The sequence below is a fragment of the Lepisosteus platostomus genome, chromosome 5, assembly GCF_059453375.1.
Source record: "Lepisosteus platostomus isolate fLepPlt1 chromosome 5, fLepPlt1.hap1, whole genome shotgun sequence".
NCBI lineage: Eukaryota > Metazoa > Chordata > Actinopteri > Semionotiformes > Lepisosteidae > Lepisosteus > Lepisosteus platostomus.
The window spans coordinates 60,010,031-60,020,565 of record NC_142615.1 but is presented as its reverse complement, the minus strand read 5'-3'; the positions used below and the strand labels follow the sequence as shown (position 1 = coordinate 60,020,565).

General features: G+C 39.7%; 3 non-coding genes across 3 annotated transcripts; 1 reads left to right on the top strand and 2 right to left on the bottom strand.

The window, feature by feature from the left end:
• Positions 1 to 3,443: 3,443 nt before the first annotated feature.
• On the bottom strand, positions 3,444 to 3,516 carry trnak-uuu (transfer RNA lysine (anticodon UUU)). Its single transcript has one exon. It is a non-coding gene; the product is annotated as a tRNA-Lys (tRNA).
• Positions 3,517 to 4,785: 1,269 nt separating this feature from the next.
• On the bottom strand, positions 4,786 to 4,857 carry trnaa-cgc (transfer RNA alanine (anticodon CGC)). Its single transcript has one exon. It is a non-coding gene; the product is annotated as a tRNA-Ala (tRNA).
• A 1,733-nt stretch (positions 4,858 to 6,590) lies between these two features.
• Positions 6,591 to 6,662, top strand: trnam-cau (transfer RNA methionine (anticodon CAU)). Its single transcript has one exon. It is a non-coding gene; the product is annotated as a tRNA-Met (tRNA).
• Positions 6,663 to 10,535: the final 3,873 nt, after the last annotated feature.

The following is a 10,535-nucleotide window of genomic DNA, read 5'->3' as shown; positions in this document are numbered from 1 at the left end:
TGTCGATGGAAACCGGTGTGTGTGTCTCTCTCTGCTGGATGTCCCTCTCACTCTCTGCTGAATGAATAAAAGCATTTTATTAAAAACGCGTTTGCGTTTGTCTGGTATTTACTTTGGTCCCTTTTAACTGTTTTTCCATCTTCTTTATTGCTTTGAGATGCCAGTTTTAAAAGTGATATGTAAAATAATGTCTTTTATTATTGTTATAGAGAAACATGATCCGATTTTCCCCGGTTCAGAAAAAAAGATCTAAAGTGCTACACCTAACTTTCTTAATTCGATGTATTTAAAGCAGTGAACTACTGTAGGTGTAACATAACATTCAGAAATACAATCGACAATAGTTTTGTGGTGTTTGTATAGATGAAACGTTCCTAAAACGTATAACGTAACAAAATTAAAGATGATTAAAATCTGTAATCTTTCCACTTGTACTGTATGTCATCGGAAAATACAAGAAGTTTCTGCTTTGTGTAACGATGGTATCAAAAAGTAATCTAAGTGGTGAGAAAGCTGTGCTCAATGTATTTAAGGGACTTAAAAGTAAAAGGAGATGCTTCATATTGCTTGACTAATTTTAAAAACTAAGTTATAAATGCAGATGCTCCCTCGGTGCCGCGCCGGGTGTAAATATCTAAATATACATTCGTCCCGGGAAGAGGCCGAAGAGTGCCCGGCTGGGGTGCACGGGGAAGAGCAGAACAGGAGTGAAAGTGGTCAGGGTGGGATTTAGGAAGGCGTACAGTCTGGGCAGGTATAGATTACACTTTTCTAAAACGTATTTGAAAAATAAAAACGATTACAATCTAATCCTTCCACGTTTGATCCCAAAATCCCAAGAAAAATAAATCTAAACGGGTAGAAAGCTATGCTGAAAGTTTATTAAGATACTTAGAAGACAAAGATACTGTATCAATTTATGTTGCCTTAGTCTGATTATGATTAAAAAAACACATATAATTAAACACGTGTTTGCGATTTAAATCAAAACACGATTTAAATCAATACAAATGTTTATATTGCAACGCATACTGTCCAGCCTCCATTTCTCTATAAAGATTTACTCTATTACAAATTTACAATTTGTTGATAATAGAAATGTTAGGTTCTCTAAAGCTTTGTGATAGTTGACCCACCCAGGCAGCAAATGATCAGCTGCACTTGTAAGATGCGACACCGAAGATATGATTAATAACCTTTTAAATCTGAAGGGAGATCTGAAGGAATCCCCCCACACACACACACACAATAGAAGCAGGAAGCGGACGCAGGGACCGTTGTCATAAGGGAAGAAGGCGACTATTCATTGCTATCAAAAATGACTTAGAATCGATCATGTTGTGACATTTTGAAATATAAAAGTCAATTGATTGTCCATACTATTGCTATTCTATTTTTTGAAGAAATGTTTGTTAAAAGAAAAGTCCAGCACCAGCTGGATTTGAACACACAACCCGTGAACTGGTAATCAGGCACATAGACCAGTGGGCTACAAAGGAAGGTGCATGGAGAGGCGAAACAGCCCTACACAGCCCTGTCGCAGTACACGAATATAATCATATCGTTATTAAATTCTTTAGATACGCGATTCCATATTATATTCCCTTTTAATCAAATTCTAAAAGTATGCTTGTTGACTCCGGTATCACGTTAGTTAAAGACTTCAATGCTTAAAATCTTTAGGGAGAAATGGAATACTGGTGTGTACGTTTTCTTTAAAGTACCGAGACCAGCCATATACTGTATGTTTAAGTTCCAAAATTAATATCGTTTATGGCCTTCACACGCGTTGAAGTATGCTCCTATTCTTTTTATGCTCAGGCACTAAGATTTCCCTTCAGTGGTAAAATTCCATATAAATATTCAATACTACAACGGGCACAGTAAAGACGTTTACTGTAAATCTTTCTACGACAGACCAACGGACCACAAGTGCCCCTGTCGGTCAACCAATCACGTACCGCGGTACCGCGCGTCATCGTGCGTCACAATTGCTCGACGCCGTAGCCAATTACCTCCGGTACGTGTGTGTACCGCGCACTTTGAATGGTTGCATGGGTGCATGGCTGCATCTGTATGACCTTTTGCGTATTTCAGCTTTCTTTCCACTTTGAGCCTCGATTCAGATATTGCTCTGAAACTATTGGGCAAGCAAGAGTTTGTCTGAATCGAGGGAGATCTACTCATGATCATATGGGTGGGGGTGGTGAGGGCACAATCCCTAGAACCCGAATCCGTTACAATAACAAAAGGACAGACAATGGAATACGGCTATTTCGAAGTCACAAATGTGAGATATAAAGTCGCAATTCTGAGTTGCTAAGTCACAATTCTGAGATACTAAGTCAGATTTCTGACTTACTAAGTCGCAATTCTGAGTTGCTAAGTCGGAATTCTGAGATAGCATAGTGCGATTTTTTTTCTCCCTGGCGGAAACGGGCTTCCATAGTATCGTACGCCGGTCTCCCGCGCAACAAGCGGGGGTACTCAGCACTATACTAACGAGGAGCGCTTGTCTGCTGCTGAGCGTCAGCTCTGTTTACTGTCAGCAGTCATGTCCTCATTTCCAAAGACTTTTTCACCTGCTCTCAGCTTTTAAAGACGGTCATAAACGCTCAAGAAGTAATTCATGTCAGTTTGAAGTCTGTTTCTGTTGTCTCAGCTCTTGATAAAGAAAAGCCGTGCGTGGGAGACTCCCTCTCTGAAGAAGTTTGCCGTCACCCTGCGAGGGAGAAGAGCCATCAATCACCGAGGCAACCACTGAGACAGTTAACATTAAACACGTGAAATGCGAGATGTTTCTATCGTTTCTACTCTAATGAGCGCTCAATAAAAATGATCAGAAACCGAAAGCGCTTCTTATGCGGATCAGTATATTCCGATACCACTGGTTCTGCAGAAGAAATAAGAAAAGCCGAACTCAAAGCACTGTGTTGCCATTACGGGTACTCTGTCTGCAGCTGCTTTAAGATCTACTCACACCGTGTTGCCATTAAGGCTACCTAGTTAAAAAAAAACGTATCGTCACCTTTTTGAACGTGATTATTAGACACCCGTTAAATCTCAACCGAGGTTTCTTGAGAGATCTTTCAGCGAGCGAGTTATAAAAAACTACTTCGCTTCCAACCTCTGCTGTCACTGTAAACTCGGACGTGATGTTCTGCAGATGTGCAGTGTGTCTTTCCTCTTGTCGTATTCAAGAGTATTCACTGTGTGAGCTCCTCACTGTGTGTTCTGTACTCTACTGTGATTTAATTTAGATGATTAAGTGGAGTAGAGTGACAAGATCTACTTGAACATTTTCGGTTTGTGAAATGAAACACTAAGTACACTTCTGTTAATACAAGTAATGGACATTTAAAATAACCACAATAAAGCTACAAGAGTGAAAGATAAAAGACTATTTAGAATGACATTCACAATAGACTTAAGAACAGTACAACCGCCCGAACAGGGACTCGAACCCTGGGCCCTCAGATTAAAAGTCTGATGCTCTACTGACTGAGCTATCCAGGCTCTGAAAGAAAGGCGACACTGTCGGGATCCTCGCAAGTCACGTGTCTCTTGTGCCGAAGACCAGTCATACCTGACCCGTCTGGAATGACCACTGACAGACTTTATCATGAAGCGACGGCACCACTCCCAGTAGAATGAGTGAGAAATACAGCATGACATGGGCAGTTAAGGGGCTCCCACAATCCATCTTTCCTCACATTACTGATTTTTTTCAATACCATTTTGACCTTTTTTCACATTCAGATTTTTTTCACATTTAATAAAATCTTTTAATCAACAACATTAAAAAGAAAACAAATGGAACATTTTTGGAACAATAATTAAAAAAAACTTTCAATGCCTTGGTTGTATACGTGTGCACACCGTTTATAAAGGGAGTTGCAACAGTGCTGAAATTTAAAGAGCATTTCTGTAGAGAAAACAACCTTGATGTTAAGCTTAGTCTTTTAGAAATTCTATTTCTTAACACCCTGCACAGCCTCCCGACAGACTAACAAATATTTTTTGGAGAAATTGGCTCACACACCGGAAGACACTAACGTTTATTTACGTTAGAGTATGTGAATAACAGTTTAACAGTTTAACCGAAAAAGTTTGTAATTGTGATTTTGTTCAAATTCAATAAATCGTCTATGAACAGTAAGAAAATTATTAAGAAATTGTTTTATTTCATAAACTATAAGACAATTAAGAGAGTTTATAGGTCATATCCGTCGCTTATGATTGTGTTTCTTGAATCTCTTGTAATCATCAAAAGTCGATGTGTAGTCCTTCAGTACTTTCTCGAGTTGTGCCATGGATATTTTATACGATCAATACTTGTCATGCTCTTTTGCATTTTCCTTAAACGGAAAAAGTTCAAAGTGTGTTTATGGCTGTGCTTCACATCTACACGAGAGCACCTGTAACAGTACAGGACACGCAGTGAGGAGTTCGTGAAGCTTTCAGTTTAGTGCGGAGATCAGAAGGAGGACTCGCTCGCTGAATGATCTCTCAAGAAATCCCGGGTGAGATTCAACAGGTGTTTTCTGCAACAGCCACGACAAGTGTGAAGCAATCTCTGGATTTCCTGAATTTGAACTAAATTATTAGTTCAAATAATTTAGGATTTAACAGAACTAAATGAGGTACATTTAGAACAGCAGCGCAACTCTGCAGCACGTCGAGGGTGCCTGCATTTAATTGTGTAAACCTGGCTCTCTTTGAACACGAGCAAAGAGTTCTCACTCAACAGAAGATTGAGATGTGAGTACTGTAATATAAAGCACCTGGAGATGCCAAGGATTGAACCCGGGACCTCATACATGCGAAGCATGCGCTCTACCACTGAGCTACATCCCTGAGGGGTAAGGTTATGGAACAGATTTAGAGATGTGAAAATGCTCACTGATCGCACCACTCACGAAGAATGCCTGCAGTTTCCCACTTTCGCGTTTCTTCTACTACAGAGTAAATTCATAGGAATTAAGAATAAAGGAAGGAAAAATAATCGCATCGAAGCTTCAAGAGACTGGGCACAAATTAATCTGTTATTTTTGTATCCAGTTACATGGGCGACGGTGGTTGATTCCCAGACGGAGGATTGCTTTTTTTCTACCTCCTTACTCGACTGTCTTTCAATTCTATTTTATTTGAAAGCTTTTTGCATCTTTTAAGTGCTCTTGATTAAACTATGCATAGAAAAACAGCAGTACTGGTGATTTAACGTAAAAGGGTGAAACAACGCCCCCAATCACAGGAATGGTAACAGGAAGGATTGTGTTCTTATTTAATATGTCCTTTTGAGATGTCTTATCAATGCACACAGGCGGTAGAGCTGAATAATTTACTTTTAGTGGTGTTTTTAAACAAAGATGTAACACGTTCTTTCTATACCAGGAAGAAAGGAGCAGACTTTAACTTTAAGAGGCAAAAATGACACCTTGTCAAAGCTAATATTAATTAAAATGACATCACAACAAAAGAGTGGAGCCTTGAGTGAATAAAGCCTTGAGTGGAGCCTTGAGCTTTCATTGGACGTCTGTGTCTCCATAACTTTGTAGGTGAGAGAGAGGATTGTGATAATTTGCAGGTGCTTCTCGGAAGTGCGTTGGTGGTACAGGCGCCTTCCAAATAATTGAGTCAGGTTTGAATCCCAGCCAGTGCAAACCCAAATCTTTTCAAGATAATCTGTGGTCCGCTAACACATCTTTTGAAACACTACAACAGGTAACACCCCGTGAGAAACATCATGAGCATCTGTTAAAGCTCTCTACCTGCCCGTTCCTAGCAGAGACATGACGAGGGTCTAAAGGGACATTTTGAGCCGTAGAAACATTTCATCATTCAGTAATTTCCTGTGCAGTCAGGCCAGTTCCACTTTAACTGCGCCCGACAACGGAGGTCGTTTTGAAAACAACGAGAGTAAAGGGACACTGCACGTCTGCAGAACATCACGTCCGAGTTTAAGGACAGCAACATCAGAGATTGGAAGCTAGGGAGTTTCAGGTCTGTGTTTTTATTATAGGTTCAAGAAAGTCTGAATACCTTTGCAAGAAGTATTTCAGAATCCCAGTCAAATCCAGTACGAATGCCGCATAGATCTGCATTGTACAATTAGTATACTGTTTGTCCGTTGAATCAAACACGCCTTATAAAGCATTTCTAAAACAGGAGAGATCGTTAGGGAATGCGTCTACCTGTAAAACTAAAATAACTTCAAGGGCACTATAAGCAGAGGTGTGAAAGCCGGCTCTACAGAAGAACTATAGCCAGAGATGCCAAAGAGGTAGAGATTTCACCACGTGAGAGAAAGCATCTCAGAAAACGAAGTTGCGGTCGTTTCCACGCATTATAAAACCACTAGGTCAAACAACAAGAGCTGAAGAGCCGCTGTTCAGAGTAACGCGGCCGATCGTTCTAAGCAGGAGCTGGCTTAAACCTCCAGTCTTTTCAGGAGCATCTGTTGGAGTCACACTGCTACAGCGTATCTCCTTGTTAAATGTCCCTTTTATTGCTGTTGCTACCTCCATGTGATGTAAACCAGATTCAGAAAAAAAAAAATTTGAACAACATTATTCCCATGTTAACATGAAGGTGTGGTGGCCAAGTGGTAAGGCGTCGGTCTCATAAACCGAAGATTGTGGGTTCAAACCCCACCCGTGCCTGTTTCATTTGTCACCGCTTTCCTTTAGTTTCAAAGTCTTCAAAAAACTGTGATTTTTAAACAGACAAAAATGTAGAAAAAGTGTTTTTTTAGCCCTACAATAGCAGGGTCAGTGACGTAATGAATAACACGTCAGGCCTTGCGTCAGAGAATTATAGGTTCGACTGCCATGTGGCTTGTTGCGATTATACCACTTACATTCTATTATATAAATGAACTGCACCTGAAAGCTATAGAAAACACTTTGGTAAGTTGTCTGCAGCCTCATGCGAATTTCGACAACTTACCCAAAACACTGTACTGTCTGGAATTCAGCTCCAGCTTTGAACTCAATTGCAATGAAAAACCATGCGTAACAAAACTGGAGAACAGCTGAACTTGTGCTCAGTTCGGTGATGAGGGTTCAGAACTGTCCTTGTTGTAATTAGCACGAACTGCACAGGCTCTGAATTAGACCATGTCAATTAGTCTGATCAGTGTAGGACACGTTAATGTAGAATTATTAATAGGTTTATTAGTTAGTTAGTTCAGGTTTACCCACCTGAACTAATGTAGAATTATTACTTGGTCTGTCTCTTGTTTGTATATAAATGAATGTCTCTGACAACTTAATGTTAGTTTTACGATGTAGGTCAGGCGTTGACATATGCACGAGTATGCGAAATGTCTCACTCCTGATTCAGCTCATGTTCTATAGGAGATTGGCAATTCCTCCTGTTTCTCATACAACCATATCAGAACAGAAGCCCGTGTCACCCAGCTGTGATTCAAGATCGACTCACATCTTTATCCCTTTTTTGTTCGTGATCATTATTTTCTTTAGTTGTGATCAATATTGAACTTTTTCTAGCGTGGCTGAGCGGTCTAAGGCGCTGGATTTTAGGCTCCAGTCTCTCTGGGGGCGTTGGTTTGAATCCCACCGCTGCCAAATGTTAGTGTTTTAAGACCTGCAATACGATCAGTAAAAGCGCTTTTTGTTAGGTTGCGGGAGGTGTTTAGAGATAGACTTACTAAAAGACAGGCTTAACATCAAGGCAGAAAAAATATTTTGTTTTCTCAACAGAAATTCTCTTTGGCACGTTCAGCTTTATGTAGGGACCAACATCTGCCGAGATCACTTTTGAGGCAGTGCACATGATAGTGTACCGGCAAGTACATTTAATATTGGCTATGGTGGTGAGCTGCTTTTGTCTGTGAAACTTTTAATTCTTCACGCCGAATCGTTGGCAGGGGTAAAGCTTATTAAATCTTTGAACATAGCGCTTCATCAGAAATACTTTGTTCATGCTCAAAAGAGATCAGAGGATTAACTTCATGAACTCACAAAGCATACCTTACAGGAAAGATTTAAAAGGGGAATTGATTGTGCTTCCTGATGTTGTTCCTGTGGTTTCTTTGGATACAAAGGTGAATGTTCTTTAAAGTTCTGCTAGAGTATCCACTGGGTGGGCTTTATCAATCAGCTCAGATAAGACATCAGTGCTCCGTCGCCGGAAAATAATCAGCACTGTCGTTTTTTCCTGTGCTGTCTTTTAAAACATATAAGATCACGAGTTTACAGATTTCTCTAAATAACAACTATACATTTTAACCCAGCGGTTAGCATTCCTTCAATCCAATAGTTTTACTTCTGGTAAAAAGCAGCAAAATATATAGAGAGATGATATTCAAATATTTCAACATTCTTATTAGATTACCTGTATGGATATATCGCTCAGAATTCCTAATATGATTTTGAGTTCGGTTTTGCTTTACTGCTTTCAGAGTCTTTTATTGACCTTGCTGAAGCAGAGAAGTGACATAATCACAAATGCGACCTACCTGTGCTGCTGTTTTTGGTTAATAATTATTAAAAAAACAGCTCTTGCATTAAGAGCAAGAGCAACCAACATGCTCGCTGGTTGTGTTTGGTATTTTTCAGGGTGCTCTTCCTCAGCTGCAAAGTTATTTGGCGAGCAAAAACCTCTGAGAAGGAGTCTGAATCCGTCAACAACACAGGAATTCTAAGATCGCACTGCCGTCTTGTGTACAGAGATCTGCTTTTTCCTTATAGAGTTTTTTGGTATTTAAGAACACGTATCCTACCTTGAATGCTAGTTTGAAAAGATATGTTACCGGATCACAGATTTTCTTGAAAAGATTTGGGGATGCACTTACCGGGATTCAAACCCGACTCGATTATTTAGAAGGCACCTATACCACCAATGCACTTCTGAGAAACACCGGCACATTTCCGCAATCCTCCCTCTCACCTACAAAGTTATGAAGAGACAGACGTCCAATGAAAACTAATTTGATTCACTCAAGGCTCCGCTCTTTTATTGTGATGTCATTGTAATTAATGTTAGCTGTGATAAGGTGATGTTTCTGTCTCTTAAAGTTTTAGTCTGCTCCTTTCTTCCTGGTTTAGAAATAACATGTTTCATGATTGTTTACAAACACCACTATCAATTATTTGTCCAGCTCTAATGCCTGTGTGCGTTGACAAGGCATCTCCAAAGGACATATTAAATAACATGATCCTTCCTGTTACCATTCCTGTGGTTGGAGCGTTGTTTCACCCTTTTTCGTTCTTCTACAATATTTGCAGACAGGACTTTATCACTCGAGTTGTACAAAACAAGTCGGTCCATGAAAATCATCTGTACTGCTGTTGTTCTATGCGTAGTTTAATCAAGGTAGTCGAGTGAGGAGGTAAAAAAGCACTCCCCGTCGATAAATCAATCATCGTCGCCCGTGTGTCTGGATATAAAAATAACAGATTCATTTTAACCAATCTCTGGAAGCTTCGATGCGGTTATTTTTCCTTCCTTATTTCTTCATTCCTATGAATTTACTCTGTAGTAGAGGAAACACAAAAGTGGGAAACTGCAGGCATCCTTCGTTAGTGGTGGATTGTGTTCAGAGAGCATCAGCACATCTCAGTTCCGTTAATAAGTCTTTTGGGGATATACCTCAGTGGTAGAGCGCATGCTTTGCATGTATGAGGTCCCAGCATCTCCAGGTGCTTTATATTTCTGTGCTCACATTGCAATCTTCTGTTGAATGTGAACTCTTTGCTCATGTTCATAGAGAGCCAAGTTCACACACATTTAAACTCAGGCACACTCGAAGTGCTACGGTGTTGCTCTGCTGTTTTAAATGTACCTCTAAAGCATTTAGTTCTGTTAACTACCAAATGATTTAAACTAATTTTATTAGTCTTCAGACGTGTCGTGGCTGTTGAAGAAGACACCTTTTGAATCTCACCCGGGATTTCTTGAGAGATCATTCAGTGAGCGAGTCCTCCCTCTGGACTCCACACTGAGCTGAAAGCTGCGCGAATTCCATTGTACAACCGAGAAAAAAACTGATGGACCAAACAACGACATTTGATGATTACAAGAAATTCAAGAAACACAACAGTCTGAACACAGGTTTGAATCCCGAACGCTTAATTTAAAAGACAAAGTGAAGGATACGACCTGTAAACTCTCTTCGTGTCTTACAGTTTATGATATAAAAAATCTTACTTTCAGAATAATTTCTTGCTGCTGATAGACTATTTATTGAATTTTAACAAAATGTTTTTTTAATTTTTAACAAAAAAGTGTGCACACTTATAAAACCAAGGCATTGAAAGTTTTTTTAATTGTTGTTCCAAAAAATGTTCCATTTGTTTTCGTTCTTAATGTTGTTGATTAAAAGATCTTATTAAATGCAAAAAAATCTGAATGTGAAAAAAGGTCAAAATGCTATTGAAAAAATCAGTAATGTGAGGAAAGATGAATTGTGGGAGCCCCTTACCTCCCGATGTCATGCTGTATTTCTCACTCATTCTACTGGGAGTGGTGCCGTCGCTTCTGGATAAAGTCTGTCAGTAGACATTCCAGAC